Below are 22,918 nucleotides of genomic sequence, written 5' to 3'. Positions count from 1 at the left end.
AACATCCAGTGCATTTTGATACAACAGGCATAGAAAAGACCATCTCTAACAACATGTATCTGTTTCAGCCAGAGCTGGTGGTATCAAGTTTGCATGTGTGTGTATGCGTGCAAGCAACTGGAGTGTGCAGGCGGGTGCACCTGGTATCCACTGTGCACACACCTGGTATCCTTTGTGCACACAGCTGGTATCCAGTGTGCACACACCTGGTATCCTCTGTGCACACAGCTGGTATCCAGTGTGCACACACCTGGTATCCTCTGTGCACACAGCTGGTATCCAGTGTGCACACACCTGGTATCCTCTGTGCACACAGCTGGTATCCAGTGCGCACACACCTGGTATCCTCTGTGCACACAGCTGGTATCCACTGTGCACACACCTGGCATCCAGTGTGCACACACCTGGTATCCTCTGTGCACACAGCTGGTATCCAGTGTGCACACACCTGGTATCCGCTGTGCACACAGCTGGTATCCACTGTGCACACACCTGGTATCCTCTGTGCACACAGCTGGTATCCAGTGTGCACACACCCGGTATCCTCTGTGCACACACCTGGCATCCAGTGTGCACACACCTGGTATCCTCTGTGCACACAGCTGGTATCCAGTGTGCACACACCTGGTATCCTCTGTGCACACAGCTGGTATCCACTGTGCACACACCTGGTATCCTCTGTGCACACAGCTGGTATCCAGTGTGCACACACCTGGTATCCTCTGTGCACACAGCTGGTATCCAGTGTGCACACACCCGGTATCCTCTGTGCACACACCTGGCATCCAGTGTGCACACACCTGGCATCCAGGGTGCATGATGTCAGTGTGGCTGTCTGCAGAGAGACCACCGGGTAACTATTTTTGTAGGCTGAGCTGAACTTTGCGGTAGCTCTGACGGTACGCCCGAGGTCCCCCGGTGCATACTATACCATAACATTTGGGTTCCCTTCCACCTAACTTAATCCACCAGGGTGGAAGGTGTCTTGCTCAGATCAGGGAGTAAGTGAAGGCTAAAGTCACCTTCGCTCCTTTGTGCATTTCCCACCCCCAAGGGTCCTCTCCTACGTGCTTTCAAGCTTCTTTGGAACTGCAAGAGCCAAGCGAGTGGCATTGCTCATTTATCTCTGTTCCCAAACCAGCATATTCTGTGCCTCTTCTCTGCCACATTGGATCTGATTCTCATATATCTTTATTTTTTTTTAACAAGGAGAGAGAGAGTTACGACATCGGCCCTCATAACCCAGGCCATCATTTCCAGGAGATGAGGACTCTCGGTTCCAATCATCCGATCCGGAATATATGATTCCTTCCTGGTCAAAACTGGACAGCACCTCGCTCGCCTCGGGCCAGGTATTCATCCTGCCCGGCGACACGGGGCGGTCACGAGAGATGGCTTTTTATTTACTGAGGAGCAGCCCCCGCCACGGTTGCCTGCAAGAATCATTGACTATGGCTGAATAAATAAATCTTATTCTGCCACTTCCCCCAAGGGCAGCCAGGGACACAGTCTCCTGACAGCAGCTGCAAAGCCCAGCTCACTTCCCAGGGCTCCTCTGTCCATCCCCTGTGGGCTGGCCCGCAGTGTCCCCACACAGGGGTATTATGTCTCTGCATCCTGGTGAGGAGCTCAGAGTGTCCATCTCGGTTGCAAAGATAGTTAGAAACCCTGTCCTCTGGGAGACGGGCAGGCAGGGAAACAGGCAGTTATTTTCTATTTTCTTTATGCAACTTTTACACACGAAACTCATGCAGATGTCCTTCAGCACACAATGGGGTCATATCCTGAAAAGCCCATTGTTAGTAGAAAATGTCTTAAGTCACCAAAACACTGGATCTCCCGACCCACCCATTGGGCTTCCTGGCCCAGCTCCACAGCACATATAGCCTGTGGCCTCTTCCTCTTGGGGTCCCAGGCTGAGTGGTGGCAGGTGGAGATTGCTTCCAACACCCAGCACCGCGAGAGTGTCACACAGCATGAGTGGCCCAGAAAGTGCCAATGTTCAAAGTCCAAAATTTACCATCAGAAGGTCAAAATACCGTTAAGTAGAAAGTGTCTGTCTATCTATCTATCTATCTATCTATCTATCTATCTATCTATCTATCCATTCCATCCATCTATCCATCCACCCATCCATCCATCTATCCATCCATCCATCCATCCATCATACCATCCATCCATCCAACTATCCATCCATTACACCATATCATCTATCCATCCTTGCATCACGGCACCTATCAATCTATCCATCCATCCATCTATCCATCCATTCACCCATCCATCATCATAGCATCTGTCCATCCACCATATCATCTATCCATTCATCCATCCATCATATAGTCTATCTCTCCATCCACCCATCCACCTATCTCTACATATAACTCTACATATATCCATCCATCCATCATATCACCTATCTATATATTGTGTATCTATCTATCCATCCACCCACCCACCCATCCATCCATCCATCCATCCACCGACCCACCCATCCATCCATCCATCCATCCACCCATCCACCCATCCATCCATCCATCCACACACCCACCCATCCATCCACCCACCCATCCACCCATCCACCCATCCATCCACCCATCCATCCATCCACTCACCCATCCATCCACCCAACCATCCATCCACCTATCCACCCATCCATCCATCCACCCATCCATCCATCCACCCAACCATCCATCCATCCATCCATCCATCCAACCATCATACCATCTATCCATCTACCATATCATCTTTCTATCCACTCATCCACCATATCTATATATTGTGTATCTATCTATCCATCCATCCATCATCCATCCATCAATCATATCATCTATCTATCCATCCATAATATCATTCTCCATAACATCTATCCACCCATCCATCAAATTATCTACCCATGTATCTATCCATCCATCCACCATATCATCTATCATGTATCTATCCATCCATTCCTCAATCCATCCATCATCCATCCATCCATCATATCATCTGTCTACCCATCCACAATATCATCTAGCCATTCATTCACCATAACATCTATCCACTCATCCATCAAATTATCTACCCGTATAATTATCTACCCGTATGTGTATCCATCCATCATCCATCCATCCATCATCCATCATCCATCCATCCATCATATCATCTGTCTATCCATCCACAATATCATCTACTCATCCATCACCATAAATCAATCCACCCATCCATCAAATTATCTATCTATATAATCTATCCATCCATGCATCATAGCACCTATCAATCCATCCATCCATCCATCCATCCATCCATCCATCCATCCATCATATCATCTATCTCTCTATCCACCCCTCTACCTGTCTCAACATATACCTCTCTCTCTTTCTATATATTTTAATCATTTTAAAAATGTTAGATACAAGTACATAGATAGGTATATTTATATTTTTAAAACATGTACATTTTATGTGTTTATACATAGCATTACTTACAAATACATGGATTACTATGAAATATTTATTATGACACAAGGTGTTATTAAATGTCCCAACATAATTAAACATTGTGTCCTAATTAAATGCATATTATCATATATTATAACTCTTGAAATATCCATTAAATACTTAAAAGGAGATATATTCACTTGGTAGTCTGAGAATTATATTTAGCAGCAGATTTAAAACTCGTCTCTTCTTAAATGAAAATATTTCAGCTATGTTTTTCCTTTCAGAAAAAAAATGTAATGCAAATGCATTAAAAATCAAATTAAAAAATTAAAAAAAAAACGTGATTGCAAATGCGTAGACGCCACAGAAATCACATCTCGATCGTCAAGCAAGCAGAGGGTGGCTCTAAATGGTAGCTCCATCAAAAAGGTCCCATGTCAACTGTTGAGCCTGGCGGAAAATCTCTCGTACACAGCAAGTGCCAATATCACACCATATTGCCACAGAAACATGTTGTAATTGGCTTCTCTCCTAATTATTTTCCCAGTTCATTTTTTATTTTCTTTTCCCTCTGGTCATTTCTTTGTTTTTTTGCTGTTACAAGCAAGTAACTTGAGTTAAATTATTTATACGCAAAAAATATCCATCGGTGTTTTAATAGAGTTCCTGGGCCCATTTCTCACAGTGGGACAAAGAGGGACCATTATTTTAGTAGGTTTATTCGCTGCCGTGACCAAAAGACCTAAAAAAACCCACAGCATTTTAGAGGAAGAAAAGTTTATTTGGGCTCCTGGTGTCCGAGATCCAGTCCCTGGTGGCCGACTCCATGGCTCTGGCCCAAGGGAAGCAGAACAAGATGGCGGAAGGGCCTGGAGGAGGAGAGCAGCTCAGGACGGGGCACCAGGGAGCAGAGAGAGCTCTGCTCACCAGGGACAGGACAGAGACCCCAAAGGCACAGCCCAGGGACCCCCTCCTCCAGCCACACCCCACCTGCTGCAGTCACCACCCAGTGAGTCCATCCAAGTGGATTAATCCACTTATTAGTCTACACCCAGAGAGTCCATCCAAGTGGATTAATCCACTTATTAGTCTACACCCAGTGAGTCCATCCAAGTGGATTAATCCATTAACTAGGTTTCAACTCTCATCATCAAATCATTTCACCTCTGGACTTTCTTTGTCTCACACATGACCTTTGGGGAATTTAAACCATAACTTTGGTAATTTTTTTCTTCTCTTTTTGGGGGTAGATGATCCTTTCACGGATATGAACCACTGCTCTGTGACCTTTAATGCAGATTCCTAACAGACCTTGTGGGACACAGTGGAGATGTTGAGCAATATATAAATGTCGTTTGTCGACAAATAAGATTCCCACAGAACAGGGCGCTTGGGTCGCACTTCCAATGTGACTGTCCACAGGGTCCATCCTGAGGGTTGTTATGGACGTTCACGTCACGTTCTCAGAGGGACATCTACCATGGGTATTCTCAGAATGGGGTAGGAGCTCAGGTGTGGCGTCAACCTGAGTCTAATCCTCCACAAACCCAGGTATCTAAATAAGTCGCTTCATATCTTGCCCAGTTGCTGAGGCTGGCCTCCAACATGTGATCCTCCTGCCTCAGCCTCCGGAGTCTCTTGGATTACAGGAAGGTGTCCCTGCACCCAGGTCTTCATGACCTATTTATGATCCAGGTGATAAAGACAATTCGATGTAGGATAGTAAAAAATGTCACTCTGAAAATTTAAAAAACACCAGGTTTTACCACATTTGTTTATATCTTTGGAATTTTGGGGGAATGGACAATCATAGTCCATTTTTGTTGAAAAAGTGTGATTTTATTTAGATTTTTCCAGCCTGTAGATTTTAGCTAAAACTGGGTGTTTGATGCCAAGTTACACAGCACTGTAGAGAGAGGATTTCTCATATTTTTTTTTTCTGGTCTTTTCACAGGTAGGATATAGTAGCATCTCATTAATCAGTATAATATTTTATATGTGATTTCGTTTTGATTTTTTTTATCAATCTGAGAATGTCTTTGTCCCTAGTTTCCTAAAAAAAAAGTTTTATAATAAATAATGTTGGGTTTTGTCAAATACTCGCTCTGCATCTAATGACAAGGTCACATAATTTTTCTTTATCCGACGCCTGTGGTGGGTGGAATGAATCAATTCTAAAATGCAGAAGCAGCCATGCATACGTGAAATAAATACCAGCGGGTGACCCAGGATGATTTTTTCTTATTTTTTTCCCCTCTCTGTTTTTCCCACCGTTGTTTTTAATTAAGCATTTTTAGAACCCTGCCTTTCCCTGGCTCTTAGGACATCGATTCTCGGCTTCTTATCAGAAGCATTTATCTACCTAGAATTCCCCACGTACATCTCCCATTCATTCACACCGGCTGGAATATCACCGTAGCATTTCACCACTTCCCCAACCGTTTTTAAAATTTCTTTGGATATTGACAGAGCACCTCATTTAGTTGCTTAGGGCCCCTCTGAATGGCGGAGACTGGCCTCCAACTTGCGATCCTCTGGCCTCAGCCTCCACAGTAGCTGAGATTACAGGCATGCGCCACCCGAGCCCGACCCCTCAGAGATTCAATGTCATTGATGGTCCTTGCAGCTCAACAACCTCTTCCAATCATATATTTTAAAAATCCATTATGAATTCGCTATGGGACAGTGACTCTGGAACCTATTTCCGAAGAGGCGAGGCTCAGTTAATTTAACTTAAATGATGTGACGTCCATGTTTGCTTTTCCTGTTCTGCACAATATGATATTTATTCATGAATAAAACTTCCTTTGTTCCACACAAACGTTACGGGGAAACCCCGAGGTGATGTGAAATGGGAATAAAAGCGTTCAAATGCCAAATGTAGCGTTTTTTTTGGTTTTGTTTTGTTAATTTCATGCAATGAATCTCTGCTGGTTCAGGAAGTAATTATTTCATATTTATAGTCTCTATTTCCAAAATTAAATGTCATCATTTGTGGGGAAATGCCAGCTAGCTCTGCCTCTGCCGCATGAATATTTAAAAATAGATAATTAAGTCATGGGTTTTAATGATGTATTTGCACCATGAAATATTCAGATCTGTCTCAAAAATAATAGTGGTTTTTTTTTTTAGTGTTTTGGTTTTTTTTTTTTTTTAGTGTCTTCAGATTTTGACCCAAATATGGAAACCATCTATGATTGAAATTGCATTTCAATATTTTCAAAACAGAATTTGTATGATTTACGATTCCTCCCTAGCAATATTTGAGTGACTGTTCAAAGTGTCTATGGAGAAAAAAAATCCACGTAATCTTCCCCTGGATCCATTCATTGAGAATGAAAGCATACGCAAGTGGTAAAAATAAACGACAATTTTGTTTTCCTTTTTTGGTGGCTGTGAACAAAAGATTTGACAAGAACCATTTTAGAGGAGGAGAAGTTGATCTGGGGCTCCTGGTGTCCGAGGTCCAGTCCCTGGTGGCTGACTCCATGGCTCTGGCCCAAGGGGAGCAGAACAAGATGGCGGCAGGGCCTGGAGGAGGAGAGCAGCTCAGGACAGGGCACCAGGGAGCAGAGAGAGCTCTGCTCACCAGGGACAGGACAGAGACCCCAAAGGCACAGCCCAGGGACCCCTCCTCCAGCCACACCCCACCTGCTGCAGTCACCACCCAGTGAGTCCATCCAAGTGGATTTTCCACTTATTAGTCTACACCCAGTGAGTCCATCCAAGTGGATTAATCCACTTATTAGTCTACACCCAGTGAGTCCATCCAAGTGGATTAATCCACTGATCACATTAAGTCCCCATAACCCAACTATTTCACATCTAAACTTTCTTTTACTGTTTCACAAATGAGATTTTGGACGAAACCTCATTTTATCCACAGCATAACAGCCAAGGAAACAAACATTGAAATTATAAAATCATATGGGCAATTTTCAACTATACAGTTGGGGCACAAAATCAAAATTAGTGGAAGGATTTAGAATATGGAACCAATATCTTAAAAGACATTTATTCATATCATAAATTATTGTCATTTAACAAGGTAAACTGGTAAAGAGAACTATTATTGCAACAAGAAATCACTAAATATATATGATAATTCTTGGATTTGAGGATGCCTAGTGCACTCCCTTGAATAAATATATGAAGAGACAAAGTTAAGTCATGGTAAATCAGAATATGAACCCCCTAGACATAAAGAAAAACGACGGATTCTATGTTAAAGTCCTATGCACCTTGATAAGCAGAGTTAAATATAGTTTAAAATGGCAAGGAAAGAATCAATAAATTGGTATAGAAAGGTTAAAAAAAGAAAGATTGAGGGATTATGAAGGCATTTCTCAAATAATGGAAAATAGTGATATCATTGGGAAACTATACACAGAAGATTAGTGGCTCGGAACATTAATAAAGATGGGATCTGTTTGGATTTTCAAAGAAACAGGAGTTAATATCTGAATCGTGAGTGGGGCACGGAAATGCTCTCTGCAAACGTGCACCGTCCCCCATCCATTCCCAAGACTCAAAAGTCAGCCGAATCCTTAAAAAGAACCAGGATACAGTGAAGAAATCACCTCCTAAAAAAAAGAGAGAGAGAGAATTAATTGTGAATGAAGAACAACAAGAAATTCTCATCCGCATCAATAGATCCCATTCAATGAGATAATAACCATGTGTTCTAGGAGGAGATTTTCTACCCGTGAGTGTACACCCACTTGAACTGGGTACCAGCCTGATTAAAGGGGTCATTTGGAAGCATTCAAAAATCAACATATTGATAAAATGGTGAATTTCCACATCAATCCCCAAACACATACCTCTTATTAAAAAAAAAATCCTAAACTCAGTATAGGAAAGCAACCTGCTCTAGTTTGCATCTTTTTGCCTCCAAAGACCCATTTGTTAAAGATTTGGCCCCCAACCCAGGGTGCTATTGGAAGGTGGTGGAGCTTTTAATAGGTGAGACATTGGGGGGAGGAAGTTAGCTCATTGGTTGCATATCCTTGAAGAGGACTGTGAGACCCCAGGCTCATCCTCTGTTTCGCTCCCCCCACCCCAGGTCATGATCTGAGCATTTGAAATTCCAACATGTGCTCCCACCATGATGGGCTGTCTCATTCCAGACCCCAAAGAACGGCTCCAATCCATCACGTGAAATCCCATTTTTCTCTTTGTACATTGTGTCAGTCATTTTATTACAGCAATGAAAATCTAAAACGATTCAAATAAAATAATGCAGCAAAATATATTTGATTTTTTTTCTAAACATGTGCATATGTCACCAAAGAAATATACAGGTATCATCACATGCATGTGAATTTTTTTTTTCCCCCAAATGCACTAACATTTGGGAAATGCTGAGGCTGCCATCTTGTGAGGAAGCCCAAGAGAAAAAGCAGAGGTGGTCGATATGTCGGTGGCTGAATGGACAGCCCAGTTTGACTTAATGTTTCCGACATCCTCGTCTAGTTGTAAAATGAATGGGACCAGAAAAAAGTCTCTAGAAAATTCTAGCTCCCAGCCTGCTGAGTTCCATGAGGCTCTTTTTATTTTATCTGCGGAAGATTCTACATTTTAATTGGTTAATTTAATTTTTTTTTTCTTTTCTTCATGGAAGTGAGACAAACTTTTCTTGAACACTCTCTGACTTCTGGAAGCTCAGATAAGCATCATAAAATCATTATGATGTTGTACTATGAAACTTTGGGATGGCGGACTATGTGGAGATAGATTACTATCAGTTGAGTAATATTTAATGGCACTTTGGTGCATGCCCTTGAGACCCTGGTGGATGCCTGCTCACATCAACGGAAGGCTCGACTCGGTCCATGGGGTACTAGCCTCTCCTTGCGGCACCCTCTGAAGTCCACCTAGAAATGGCGAATCAGGCATCTGAGCACCCCGCCGTCTCGTCAAAATGAGGCATTTTATCAACCACCGCAGATGCCAAAATGATGCAGCGGAGCTGGACAGATCTCCCTTGGGTCCCTTAATATCCATCCTGTGCAAACACGAAAATAATTTTAAATTTAAAAAAAAAAGGCCCTTTGAACGGGGGCAGGAATAAATAAAGAGCCAAAGATGAAAGGGAATAGGGTATCTCAAAGAGATTTTTTTTAAAAAACAGGCCCGAGGCACTTTCATTTTTTACAAGACGCAAAAACTGCTGGAAGAATTCAGGATATTTCAAGTGAACTCTGACGGGCGGGAGAAGTTTCCTGATGAATCTTAACTCAGAGTTTCCCATTTCCACAGCAGAACTCTCTCTTCTCCGCTTCTCTCTCTCTCTCTCTCTCTCTCTCTCTCTCTCTCTCTCTCTCTCTCTCTCTCTCCTTCTTTCCTTTTTCTCTCCCTTCATTTTTTCTTACTTCCAAACGCCTCCCTTTCGTTTTTCTTTTAAGAATTTTGAAACTCCATGACCTTGACATGTGACCTCAGTTCACAACTTCCCATGGGAACTTTTATTCTGAAGTGGGACCGGCTCCTCTCACTTAGTAGATGCTCTTGTTTGGAGGAGGCGCTCGATCCCCACGGGCTAAGGGTTCTGGATTCAAGACGTGCCCCACAAGTCGATCCCATCTTGATATCCAGGTTTCCCAGAACCACTGCTTTCCTTCATTGCTCATGCAGTGAATTCTAAGCCAACTCTCTTCCCGGAACTCAAAATAATGAGAAATATCACAATATCTTTAAAGAGAAAAAAAAATAGCACCGTGGTAAACGCAGTGATCCTCCTAATTCATGCAAAATTGCATTTGCCAGGCTTGATTTGCTAAATCTGTGCAACATTTACGTCAAAGACATTTTAAATCTGGGTTGAATTGTGTGGAATTCAGGTGGTTTAGCTGCAGAATATTTTCTTATTTTAATTTTTTGTTGGTAAGGTTGAACTCAGGGGTGCTTAACCACTGAGCCACATCCCCAGCCCTTTTAAAAAATATTTTTTTTTTTAGAGGCAGCATCTAGCTAAGTTGCTTAGAGCCTTCCTGTTGCGGAGGCTGGCTTTGAACTCATGATCCTCCTGCCTCAGCCTCTGCACACCAGGCTTATCTGGTTAATTCTAAGATTAAATGACACTGTCAGTCTGCAATAGCTCACTAAGGTCTGTTTTGATGTGTGCGATGCATTTCACTACGGACTCCTTACATTGCACACATGGATAAAGAACACGTATCTTGTCACGAGAAGTGGTCTACGCCACCACCAATTTCTATTAAAATAATTCACTTAAAGCAAAACCAGAAATGGCATATAATGAAGGATTATCTTTGGTCCCAGTTCTTCCTCAGACAGTGCAACATATTTGTTCCAAGAGAATGAAACAAAGAGAAAAAAATGAAAATAAAAAAAAACACTCCACACGTGTGCATTCCTTGACTGACCCCAGTGTATTATTTTGTCCGTTGTTATTAACTTATGAGTGAACCCCGGGTAATTGGCAGCCTACAAGCAGCCTTATCCAGCTTTCACATAGAAGAGAAAATATACAACCCTTGAGCACCTGAGTTTGGCTTATTTCCCTTAACATGATAGTCTTGAGTTTCATCCGTTGAGTTCCATCACTCTTCTTCATGGCTGAGTAATAGTCCAGTGTCTCTTCATATACCACATTTTCTTTATGCACTCATCCACTGGTGGACACCTAGGCTGGGTCCACAGTTGGGCTCTTGTGAATGGTCCTGCTGTGAATCTGTGTATGCAGGCGTCCCTGCAGGGAGGTGACTTTAATTCTTCAGGATAAATACCGAGCAGGGATAGAGCTGGGTCATATGGTGGTTCCATGCCTGGTCTTTTGAGGAGGGTCCATGCTGATTTCCATAGTGTTTGTAAGAACTCACAGTGCCCCCCCCCAGTGTAAAACTATTAAAAGAGAAGGTTGCTTGTAGCCTGCCCTGTGGTATGCGAATCGACAATGGAATATTACTCAGCCATGAAGAAGGGTGAGATTATGTCACCTGCAGGAAAATGGATGGAACTCAAGACTATCGTGTTAAGTGGAAGAAGCCAAACTCGGGTTCTACATTTTCTCTTGTTTGTGGAGGCTGGAGAGGAATAATCAGAAACAGCAGAGGGATCAGTAAGGTATAAAAGGGAATGAGACGGGGAACAGGGCAGAAAATGGGTAGGTACCTTGGGATGAAATGGACCCAATCAGTCATGCACATCTGACCGTGTCAGGGTGAATCCCAGGATTCTGTGTGATGATAATGCACCCGTAAAAATCAGTAGGGAATTTCACCCCTAAACGTGTCAAGGTCTGATGACCTCTGGCTCCCGCGAAGCAGGTGTCCAGCCCCGAGCTGGACCATTCAGTAAAGATGCTACAACCTTCATCTCCTCGCACCCCGATGTACCGGCCACCACAGGCCCCAGTGAGCATGGACCGTCGCAAACCATAGGACCAAAAAGACCTTTCTACTTTTTAAGGTGACTGTCTCAGGCGTGTGTCACAGTAACTGAAAACCAAGGATCACAGCCATTTCCTTCATCATTCCTGAGTGGGATGTTGGAGGGCCAGCTTTGCCCAATAGCTCGGTGGGTCTTTCTGCCGTGCAAATGGTTTTTGCTTAAATCTGCCTTCATGTAGAGGCAGCTGTGCCCAGGACAGATGAGATCCAGCAGTTTGGGAGGCTGAGGCAGGAGGATTGTGAGGTCAAAGCCAGCCTCCGCCAAAGCGAGGCTCTGAGCCACTCAGGGAGACCCTGTCTCTAAATAAAATGCAAAACAGGGCTGGGGAGGGGGCTCAGGGGTCGAGTGCCCCTGGGTTCCATCCCCAGTATCCAATAAAATAAAGAAACAAAAAGGAAAATTCACAATGCCCAGAAAAGACAGCCTCAGAGACGCGCCAAGTCCAGAAGAGGCAGCACGAAGCAGGATTCTCTCAGAAATTCCCACAGCGTGGGGCCGTCAAATCGGAGCAGCCCTGTGTGTTACGAAGCTGAACTTGGAGGTATATGAAGGGGCGGGCAGATCTATTTTTGTGGCTTTTACACACGTCCTCTTGAAATTCTGCCTGACCACAACGTGGGCAGCTTTCCGAGCTTGCTGGCCACTCTCGTGAGGAAGAGCCACATGCAGTCCGTCGTGCCTTGTCGGGTTTATAAATCCAAACTCCCGCGGGATTCAACCTCCTTTTAATTCCCTTCATGCATCTCACTGCTGCTGGTTTGATGGTTTGGGGCAGGGAGATTAGAAAGAAGAATCAAGACGCTCGAACCTGTCACTTACACACGTGGGTGCACATTTCTCTGGGTCTCTGGGCAGACGGCGTGTCTCAGCCAGTCTTCCGTTACTGTGACAAACGCCTGCGGCAGGCAGCTTAAAAAGACGAAAGGTTTGTACTGGCTTGTGGGTGGTTTTTAGGATGGCCCAGCTCGGCCTCCAGGGTGCATTTTATTTCCACCCTAAGAAATGCGATGCACGAGTTAGACCGTAAGCAGGACCGGCCCTCAGCTTAGAGAGCCACAGGGTGGCAGGGTGCCACCCACGTTGAATGAGATCTCCCGCCCACGGCCACAGGGAGCCGGCCGGGTGTCGGAGGCGTCTTGGATCTCCAGCTTTTTTTAACAGAATCGCAAAAGGTGGCCAGAAACGGCCGAGTCCCAAAATTGTACCGCACAGGCCACCTGGCCACGAGAGCCACCCACGGCAGAGAGGAGGAGGGGACGTCTTGGTGCAAAAGGTCACCGTGAGGAAGGTGCCATGGCTTTCTCTGCCGCGGCTTCGACAAATGTCACCAGAAAAAAAAAAATAGAAAGAAAGGGACAGAATGTGGGTGAGAGGAACATGCCACCCCCACACCCAGGCTGCACGGTCCCCAACTCCACCTTCCCCCAAGGACCTGTCCCGGACGATGACCCTGGCCGGCTGGGGACTTGTCCACGATCGTGCCAACATCCAGTTGTCATTTGCTGGTCTCCAAGTCGAGTGCCACGGGGTGAAGAATGTCACCCGCGTCCCCCGATGCACACACAGGGATCCAGGTTCTCCCCAAACCCGTGGAGGTGACTTCACCTTGTGAACCAGGTCTTTGCAGTGGGTCCAAGGTCACCTGGGGCCACGTCGGGTCACGGAAGGTTCTGACCCCAGGACCGGTGGGCGTCAGCGTCGATGGGATCCATGGAGCCGATGATGGGGAGCGAGAGGGTCCCACGGGCTCTCAGGTGAGGGATTGATTGACAGGTGGATGGAGGGATGATGGACAGGGAGATGACAGGTGGATGGACTCATGACAGGTCACATGCTGAGACAGATAACAGGGTGCACTAACAGGGTGGACAGATGGATAGATAACAGGGTGCACTAACAGGGTGGACAGATGGATAGATAACAGGGTGCACTAACAGGGTGGACAGATGGATAACAGGATGCACTTACAGGATGGACAGATGGATAGATAACAGGGTGCACTAACAGGATGGACAGATAGATAACAGGGTGCACTAACAGGGTGGACAGATGGATAGATAACAGGATGCACTAACAGGATGGACAGATGGATAGATAACAGGGTGCACTAACAGGGTGGACGGATGGATAGATAACAGGGTGCACTAACAGGGTGGACAAATGGATAGATAACAGGATGCACTAACAGGGTGGACGGATAGATAACAGGGTGCACTAACAGGGTGGACAGATGGATAGATAACAGGATGCACTAACAGGGTGGATAGATGGATAGATAACAGGATGCACTAACAGGATGGACAGATAGATAACAGGGTGCACTAACAGGGTGGATAGATGGATAGATAACAGGGTGCACTAACAGAGTGGACAAATGGATAGATAACAGGTGCACTAACAGGGTGGACAGATAGATAACAGGGTGCACTAACAGGGTGGACGGATGGATAGATAACAGGGTGCACTAACAGGGTGGACAAATGGATAGATAACAGGGTGCACTAACAGGATGGACAGATAGATAACAGGGTGCACTAACAGGGTGGACAAATGGATAGATAACAGGGTGCACTAACAGGATGGACAGATAGATAACAGGGTGCACTAACAGGGTGGATAGATGGATAGATAACAGGATGCACTAACAGGATGGACAGATAGATAACAGGGTGCACTAACAGGGTGGATAGATGGATAGATAACAGGATGCACTAACAGGATGGATAGATGGATAGATAACAGGATGCACTAACAGGATGGACAGATAGATAACAGGGTGCACTAACAGGGTGGATAGATGGATAGATAACAGGATGCACTAACAGGATGGACAGATAGATAACAGGATGCACTAACAGGGTGGATAGATGGATAGATAACAGGATGCACTAACAGGATGGACAGATAGATAACAGGATGCACTAACAGGGTGGATAGATGGATAGATAACAGGATGCACTAACAGGATGGACAGATAGATAACAGGGTGCACTAACAGGGTGGATAGATGGATAGATAACAGGATGCACTAACAGGATGGACAGATGGATAGATAATAGGATGCACTTACAGGATGGACAGATAGATAACAGGGTGCACTTACAGGATGGATAGATGGATAGATAACAGGATGCACTAACAGGATGGACAGATAGATAACAGGATGCACTAACAGGGTGGATAGATGGATAGATAACAGGATGCACTAACAGGATGGACAGATAGATAACAGGGTGCACTTACAGGATGGATAGATGGATAGATAACAGGATGCACTAACAGGATGGACAGATAGATAACAGGGTGCACTTACAGGATGGATAGATGGATAGATAACAGGATGCACTAACAGGATGGACAGATAGATAACAGGATGCACTAACAGGGTGGATAGATGGATAGATAACAGGATGCACTAACAGGATGGACAGATAGATAACAGGGTGCACTAACAGGGTGGATAGATGGATAGATAACAGGATGCACTAACAGGATGGACAGATGGATAGATAATAGGATGCACTTACAGGATGGACAGATAGATAACAGGATGCACTAACAGGGTGGATAGATGGATAGATAACAGGGTGCACTTACAGGATGGATAGATGGATAGATAACAGGATGCACTTACAGGGTGGATAGATGGATAGATAACAGGGTGCACTAACAGGGTGGATAGATGGATAGATAACAGGATGCACTTACAGGGTGGATAGATGGATAGATAACAGGATGCACTAACAGGATGGACAGATAGATAACAGGATGCACTAACAGGATGGATAGATGGATAGATAACAGGATGCACTAACAGGATGGACAGATAGATAACAGGATGCACTAACAGGGTGGATAGATGGATAGATAACAGGATGCACTAACAGGATGGACAGATAGATAACAGGGTGCACTAACAGGGTGGATAGATGGATAGATAACAGGATGCACTAACAGGATGGACAGATGGATAGATAATAGGATGCACTTACAGGATGGACAGATAGATAACAGGATGCACTAACAGGGTGGATAGATGGATAGATAACAGGGTGCACTTACAGGATGGATAGATGGATAGATAACAGGATGCACTTACAGGGTGGATAGATGGATAGATAACAGGGTGCACTAACAGGGTGGACAGATAGATAACAGGATGCACTAACAGGATGGATAGATGGATACATAACAGGGTGCACTAACAGGATGGATATATGGATAGATAACAGGATGCACTAACAGGATGGACACATAGATAACAGGGTGCACTAACAGGGTGGACAGATTCACTGCATCATCTTTCCTATCCCTGTCCCCTGCTCCCGTCCCTTCATTCCCTCGTCTAACCCAGTGGACTTCGATACCCGGCTACTTATGTGTGACTTGTCCTCCACATCACACACCATTACCCAGAACATTCTGCATCAGCATCGATTTTTGTACCAAGATACGTGGAGGCCGAGGCAGGAGGCTCACAAGCAGGGAGGCCAGCCTCAGAAGACCCTTAGTGCAACTCTGTCTCAAATTTATAAATAAAAAAAAAAATACTAATAATAAAAATAGAAAAGGGGCTGGGGATGTGGCTCAGTGGTCGAGTGTCCCTCAGTTCAATCCCTAGGACCCTCCTCCCCCCCAAAAATAAAAAATAAAGAATACGGCCGTTCCCCCTCCCTGGGCCACGCTGTTTCTACAAAGACCCCGATTTAGCCTGGGATTAGCAGGTGTCCCCGCGTGACTCAGTGTGGTCACACGTCACATTTCAGTTCTGTCCCCCCCGCACGCTGCTTGGGATCCGACCACAAATAGCTCCTCTGGAAGGTCAACGCGCACATGTCACCGTGTTCCATGGAGAGACGCAGCAAGACCAGGTGGTTCTCAAAACCCTCTTTAAAGAAAAAGAATCTCATTAAAAAAAGAAAAGAAGAAAAAAAAGAATCAGTCACCATATGCCTCCCTCTGCCCAGAATGTGTTTCCGCCAGTTTGGATTTTTGAAAGCAAAATTTGACTTAAAATCAATGTGATTTTTTTTTAAAAAAGCAAATCCTGGATTTATTAAGATGACATTTTTAATGGTGTGTTTTTTAACAAAGAGGATGGAAAATCATGCCTGTGAGGTTTGATTTCATTGTACAACTGCGTGTTTAAATTCATGATGGAACTGAACAAAAATAGCTGTTATATTCTGTAAATTATATTATATATTATTATATATTATTTCATTATATGATGTAAATACATATTATTTTTGTTATTATTATTAGTAGTAGTACCAGGGATGGAACTCAGGGGGACTCGACCCCTGAGCCCCGTCCCCAGCCCTATTTTGCATTTTATTTAGAGACAGGGCCTCCCTTGGGCGGAGGCTGGCTTGGAACTCGCCATCCTCCTGCCTCAGCCTCCCCTGCCTTTGGCACTACAGGTGTGAGCCACCACGCCCTACTCTAGTGATTGCCCTTCAGACTGCTGAGCCCATAATTCAGGAAATTTGAACCATCCTCCCAGGGAGCTGCTGTGTTTTCCAGGGTCTTAGTCTCAGATTCCTACATTAACGCTGCCACGTGCAAACAGGTGGCGGCCTTATGTGCTGTTTCTGGGTCGCATGGAGAGATCTAATTAAAAGCACTTGAAATCACCCTCCATATTTCTCAGATCAGCGAGCCCACGGACTTTCATCTCGGAGATCCAAGAGATGTCTCAAGGCGGACTCTACATCTCCGTCTGTCGGATGCTCTTTCTTTATTGATGATGAGTTTTTTTTTCAAGTCTTTGATGAAATTCTGTTTTTTTTAATGATGATGGAAACATACGCATTTCCCCCTCATTTTAAAAGATTCTGTGAGATGGTTCGGCGGCTCCTAATTGTGATCCATGTCTAGGTTTTGTTTCCTTAGTTAAAATCGCATTCTTGGAATTGTTTTATCTTGACAAACGACTTTGCTGTTGGAGGCATCTGCAGAATGATTTTTGAGAGCTTCCTGATTTGCGTTGACGATCGGCACCTGTCAATCAGAGAGCAACGGGCTCTTGGAAACAAGTGGATCAGAACGGAACAAAATGCTATTGATTAGATTGATTCTTCTGTCTTCCTGAGCCTATCCCTCCTCCTCCCTTTCTTTCCTCTCCCGGGGTCAAATCCGCTGACCTTGAATCCGTCCGCCTGCCCTCTTTATTGAGGCGTAGTTTCCAAATATCAGTGGAGATACATGACCCTTGGCCTTTGGGGATGAGGTTATCTCACTTAGCATCATGGAATCCAGATCCATCCATTTACTGACAGATACCGTGGTTCACCCACCCACCTCACTCCTCGGTTCATACCCAAGGGACTTAAAAATCAGCCCTTCCACAGATGAATGGAGAAAGAAAATGTGGTACATCAACGCAATGGAATATTACTCAGCCATGAAAAAGAATGCCTCCATATTTTTTTATGTTGAGACATTTTTTTGCCGACCAAAAAAATAAGTGAAAATGAAATTAAATATCTATTTAATACAGCTACGATCACTATTTAGAAACCCTGATGTGAGAATTTTGTTCAGTCTTTTGAAACCAATTTATCATTTCCAACCACATGGACATGAGTAAAAACTTAGATCACTTAGCACATAGTGGGTCCTGGGCTCACTCAGCACATAGAGGATCCTGGACTCACTCAGCACCTAGTGGGTCCTGGGCTCCCTCAGCACATAGTGGGTCCTGGGCTCACTCAGCACATAGAGGGTCCTGGGCTCACTCAGCACCTAGTGGGTCCTGGGCTCACTCAGCACATAGTGGGTCCTGGGCTCCCTCAGCACATAGTGGGTCCTGGACTCCCTCAGCACATAGAGGGTCCTGGACTCCCTCAGCACATAGTGGGTCCTGGGCTCACTCAGCACATAGTGGGTACTGGGCTCACTCAGCACATAGTGGGTCCTGGGCTCCCTCAGCACCTAGTGGGTCCTGGGCTCCCTCAGCACCTAGTGGGTCCTGGACTCCCTCAGCACCTAGTGGGTCCTCGGCTCCCTGAGCACATAGTGGGTCCTGGGCTCGCTCAGCACATAGTGGGTCCTGGGTTCCCTCAGCACATGGTGGGTCCTGGGTTCCCTCAGCACATGGTGGGTCCTGGGCTCACTCAGCACATAGTGGGTCCTGGGCTCACTCAGCACATAGTGGGTCCTGGGCTCCCTCAGCACATAGTGGGTCCTGGGCTCCCTCAGCACATAGTGGGTCCTGGACTCCCTCAGCACCTAGTGGGTCCTCGGCTCCCTGAGCACCTAGTGGGTCCTCGGCTCCCTGAGCACATAGTGGGTCCTGGGCTCGCTCAGCACATAGTGGGTCCTGGGTTCCCTCAGCACATGGTGGGTCCTGGGTTCCCTCAGCACATGGTGGGTCCTGGGCTCCCTCAGCACATAGTGGGTCCTGGGCTCACTCAGCACATAGTGGGTCCTGGGCTCCCTCAGCACATAGTGGGTCCTGGGCTCCCTCAGCACATAGTGGGTCCTGGACTCCCTCAGCACATAGTGGGTCCTGGGCTCCCTCAGCACATAGTGGGTCCTGGGCTCCCTCAGCACATAGAGGGTCCTGGGCTCCCTGAGCACCTAGTGGGTCCTGGGCTCACTCAGCACCTAGTGGGTCCTGGGCTCCCTCAGCACATAGTGGGTCCTGGGCTCCCTCAGCACATAGTGGGTCCTGGGCTCACTCAGCACATAGTGGGTACTGGGCTCACTCAGCACATAGTGGGTCCTGGGCTCCCTCAGCACATAGTGGGTCCTGGGCTCCCTCAGCACATAGTGGGTCCTGGGCTCCCTCAGCACATAGTGGGTCCTGGGCTCCCTCAGCACATAGTGGGTCCTGGGCTCCCTCAGCACATAGAGGGCCCTGGGCTCCCTCAGCACATGGTGGGTCCTGGGCTCCCTCAGCACCTAGTGGGTCCTCGGCTCCCTGAGCACCTAGTGGGTCCTGGGCTCGCTCAGCACATAGTGGGTCCTGGGCTCCCTCAGAACATAGAGGGTCCTGGGCTCCCTCAGCACATGGTGGGTCCTGGGCTCCCTCAGCACCTAGTGGGTCCTCGGCTCCCTGAGCACCTAATGGGTCCTGGGCTCACGCAGCACATAGTGGGTCCTGGGCTCCCTCAGCACATAGTGGATTGTTCTCTCCTAAGTCTCAGATTCCTGTTTCATAGAAACCTACTCTGTGTGTGCATCAAGAGGGAGAGTGTATAAATGGCAGCCATCACGCAGCCTTGGGCTGTTTGGGAGTGAGGAGGGGCTGGGATCAGGGGGTGTGGTAATCCATGGATGGATTCATAGTGGAATGGATTTGGGGTAAGAGACTTTGGTACACAAGTAAAAACAGAGCCAGCTGACCATAAACTAAAACCCTGCAAACCAGGAGACAAAATCCATTTTTCCTCTTTAAGTTGACTTTCTCAGGTATTGTGTCACAGTAACAGCAAACTAGCGGACAGAGAGAAGAAACTCCATTATAAAAAGAATCATGCAGAGTAAAACCTGCGTCAATTCCTTCAGAAATGCCTATTAACTCACGAGCCGATGGAAGCAAAGATCTCTTTTAGGCCCAAGTGCGATCATTTATCACAAAATCGCTCTGATAAAAGGAAGACAGCATTTTCATGAAATTCTTACCAAATATTTACTTGGAAGGATACAGCTGATGGAAACATCTAAATTTAAATTCACGTTTAAATTAAACAGCTGGTTTTCATCTCAGCTGGGCACGGTCTGTCATCCCAGCGGCTCTGGAGGCTGAGGCAGGAGGATCTCGAGTGGCCCTTGTCCTGAATGGATTTTTTAATCTTTTCTTCTTTCTTTCTTTATTTTTTTAACCCCCTGTATCTGGTTTTACTTCAGCTTCCATCTTATTCCTGCTCATCTCTCTCCGTGCCTCAAACAAAGGGAAGAAGTGGGTCATGGGAACTGGGTCATCTCTTAACTTGAAAGTCCCTCTGACGTCTCACAGTCTGTCCCTTTCTCTGTCCCTCCAGATGGGCCCCCCTTTGTCCCCAGTGTAGCTCGCTGAGACACCCCGGGGGGCTCTTATTCCCTGGATTAAATTGAGGAGACCCCCGGGCGGGGGGCATTGCAAATCCAGCGCAAATGAGCCCTGAGCACAGGGGCCAGGCGGTCACTCACATTGGCTGCTCTCCTGGAAGCCACAGTACACTAGAGCCACCAACGACAGGGGGACCCTGTCTCCGTGACCTCATTTAATTCCCAGAGGAGGCTCCAAGGGACCCTGCCACCATGCATTCGGCTGCAGCCCGAGGAACAGAGCAGAAACTCTCCATGCCCCAGAATGTCACCTACAGACACCCCTGCATCGGGCTCAGGGAAGACCTTCCACGAGGTTTTGCAGAATGGTCCCCAGGTTGCTGGGACAATATCCATATCCATTTAGTGCTCCCTGGTCACCTGGAACGGACGCATGCAAATATCCCCCTCCTGTCGCCCCTTGGGCTGTGATTTTTTTTCTGGGAGCTGAGCCTCTCCACAATGCAAGCTTTTATGAAAGGATTAAGTCGCTCAGGAAGGAGGAGTGCTTCTCTGCACAAGAGCTCCTCCTCGGCCCGTTGGGGTGAAGATGAGCTGTCTTTGTCTGCAGCAGCTGTCCCAGCCCCTGCAGGGGACATGGCAGCCCAGGGGGGGATGGGCAGGCTGCCAGGCCTGGAGTGGGAGGCAGGGAGGGGGAGCAGGTGCGGCTGGCTCAGGGCGCTAAAGGAAGCCGGCTGCAATTTCAAATGTGAAGGAGGATCACGCGAGCTCTCATGGTCCAGAAAGTGTGCCAGCCACAGTCCTGTGTGCAAGTCCCCTCGCTCGGCTGTGCTGGGACGTCCAGTGTTTCAGGGCAGAATTTCTGGCTTCACTAAACAGCCCTGGGGGTTCTCTGGGGTGGGCTGTGCTGTGCGCTGCAGGAGGTGGAGCAGCCTCTCTGGGCTCCCCACACCAGGTGCCAGGAGCAGCCCCACACCAGTGGGACCATCCCCAGGTGAATAGAATAACGCTTCCTCGTGCTTCAATGCAGGTGTAAAAGGCTTTTTTAACGTGTTTCTTTACCCTGATCCGTGAAGGACTGCACCACGTTTCTGGCCGAGGAACAGTTTTCCAAACTCAAACCGTTTCACACTGAACGGACGGACGGTGGAGGATTTCTCAGCGTCCGACTCCATCCATCCAGGATGTGAATGGCGGGTTCCTGGTCCCCTCACCCCCTGGGTGGCTTCCCAGTAAATCGGATTTTATTGAGATACGTTGCGAATTCAGCTTCACAGAGCGAACACATCGTTGGTCCAGGGAGGAGGCAGAAGGGGACAAGAGTCCAAGACACCCAGGTGACTTGGGCTCATTTCCCTGCCCTGGCCACCAACCTGACACCTAGGTCAGGAGATGCAAGTCCTGATTGGCTCGGGTGGAGTGGTTCCATAATGAACAGCCTGCTGCATACAGTAAATAAGTACGGCCCGATCCGTCCACCTAAAAACGGTGACAAGGGACAGAGAACGGGGATAAGAAAGAGAGAGAGAGCGTGGGCTCATCACCTTTTGGTTGCTGTGACCAAAATACTCAGTAGGAAGGACTGAGAGAAAGAAAGGTTAGTTTGGGGTCATGGTTTCCAAGATCTTGATTTAGGGTCAAGAGAGAAGGCAGGACATCATGGCGGGAGGGCATGGGAGCCACAGAGAGACGGGAGGGAAACCCAGGGGCAGGATAGAGTCCAAGTCTCTCCCTGCCACCCTGTGACCTACTTCCTCCTATTACACTCCACTTCCCGGGAGTCCTCTGTCCACTTTCAGAGGATTAATCCACTTGCTGGATTAATCCACTTGCTGGATCAATCCATTCCTGAAGTCAGAGACCTAATGATGACCTACAAATGCCACTTATGAAACCACCTTCACCTTTGAGGGCAGCCGTGTGGTGCCTGGCGATGGGGTACCCACATGATATTGTTCTTACGTCCTCCTGGACAGGTCACCGAAGGGTCCCTGTGTGAAGACCAGTGACAACTGAGCTTCCCCGAAGCTCTTCCTGCCTTTAGAAATCTCTGTCTGGCCAAAGACCCACCTGGAATCACTACAGAA

This window comes from Spermophilus citellus (genome assembly GCF_964194105.1).
Source record: "Spermophilus citellus genome assembly, chromosome: X".
Classification (NCBI taxonomy): domain Eukaryota; kingdom Metazoa; phylum Chordata; class Mammalia; order Rodentia; family Sciuridae; genus Spermophilus; species Spermophilus citellus.
Note: the sequence above shows the minus strand (reverse complement) of the source record.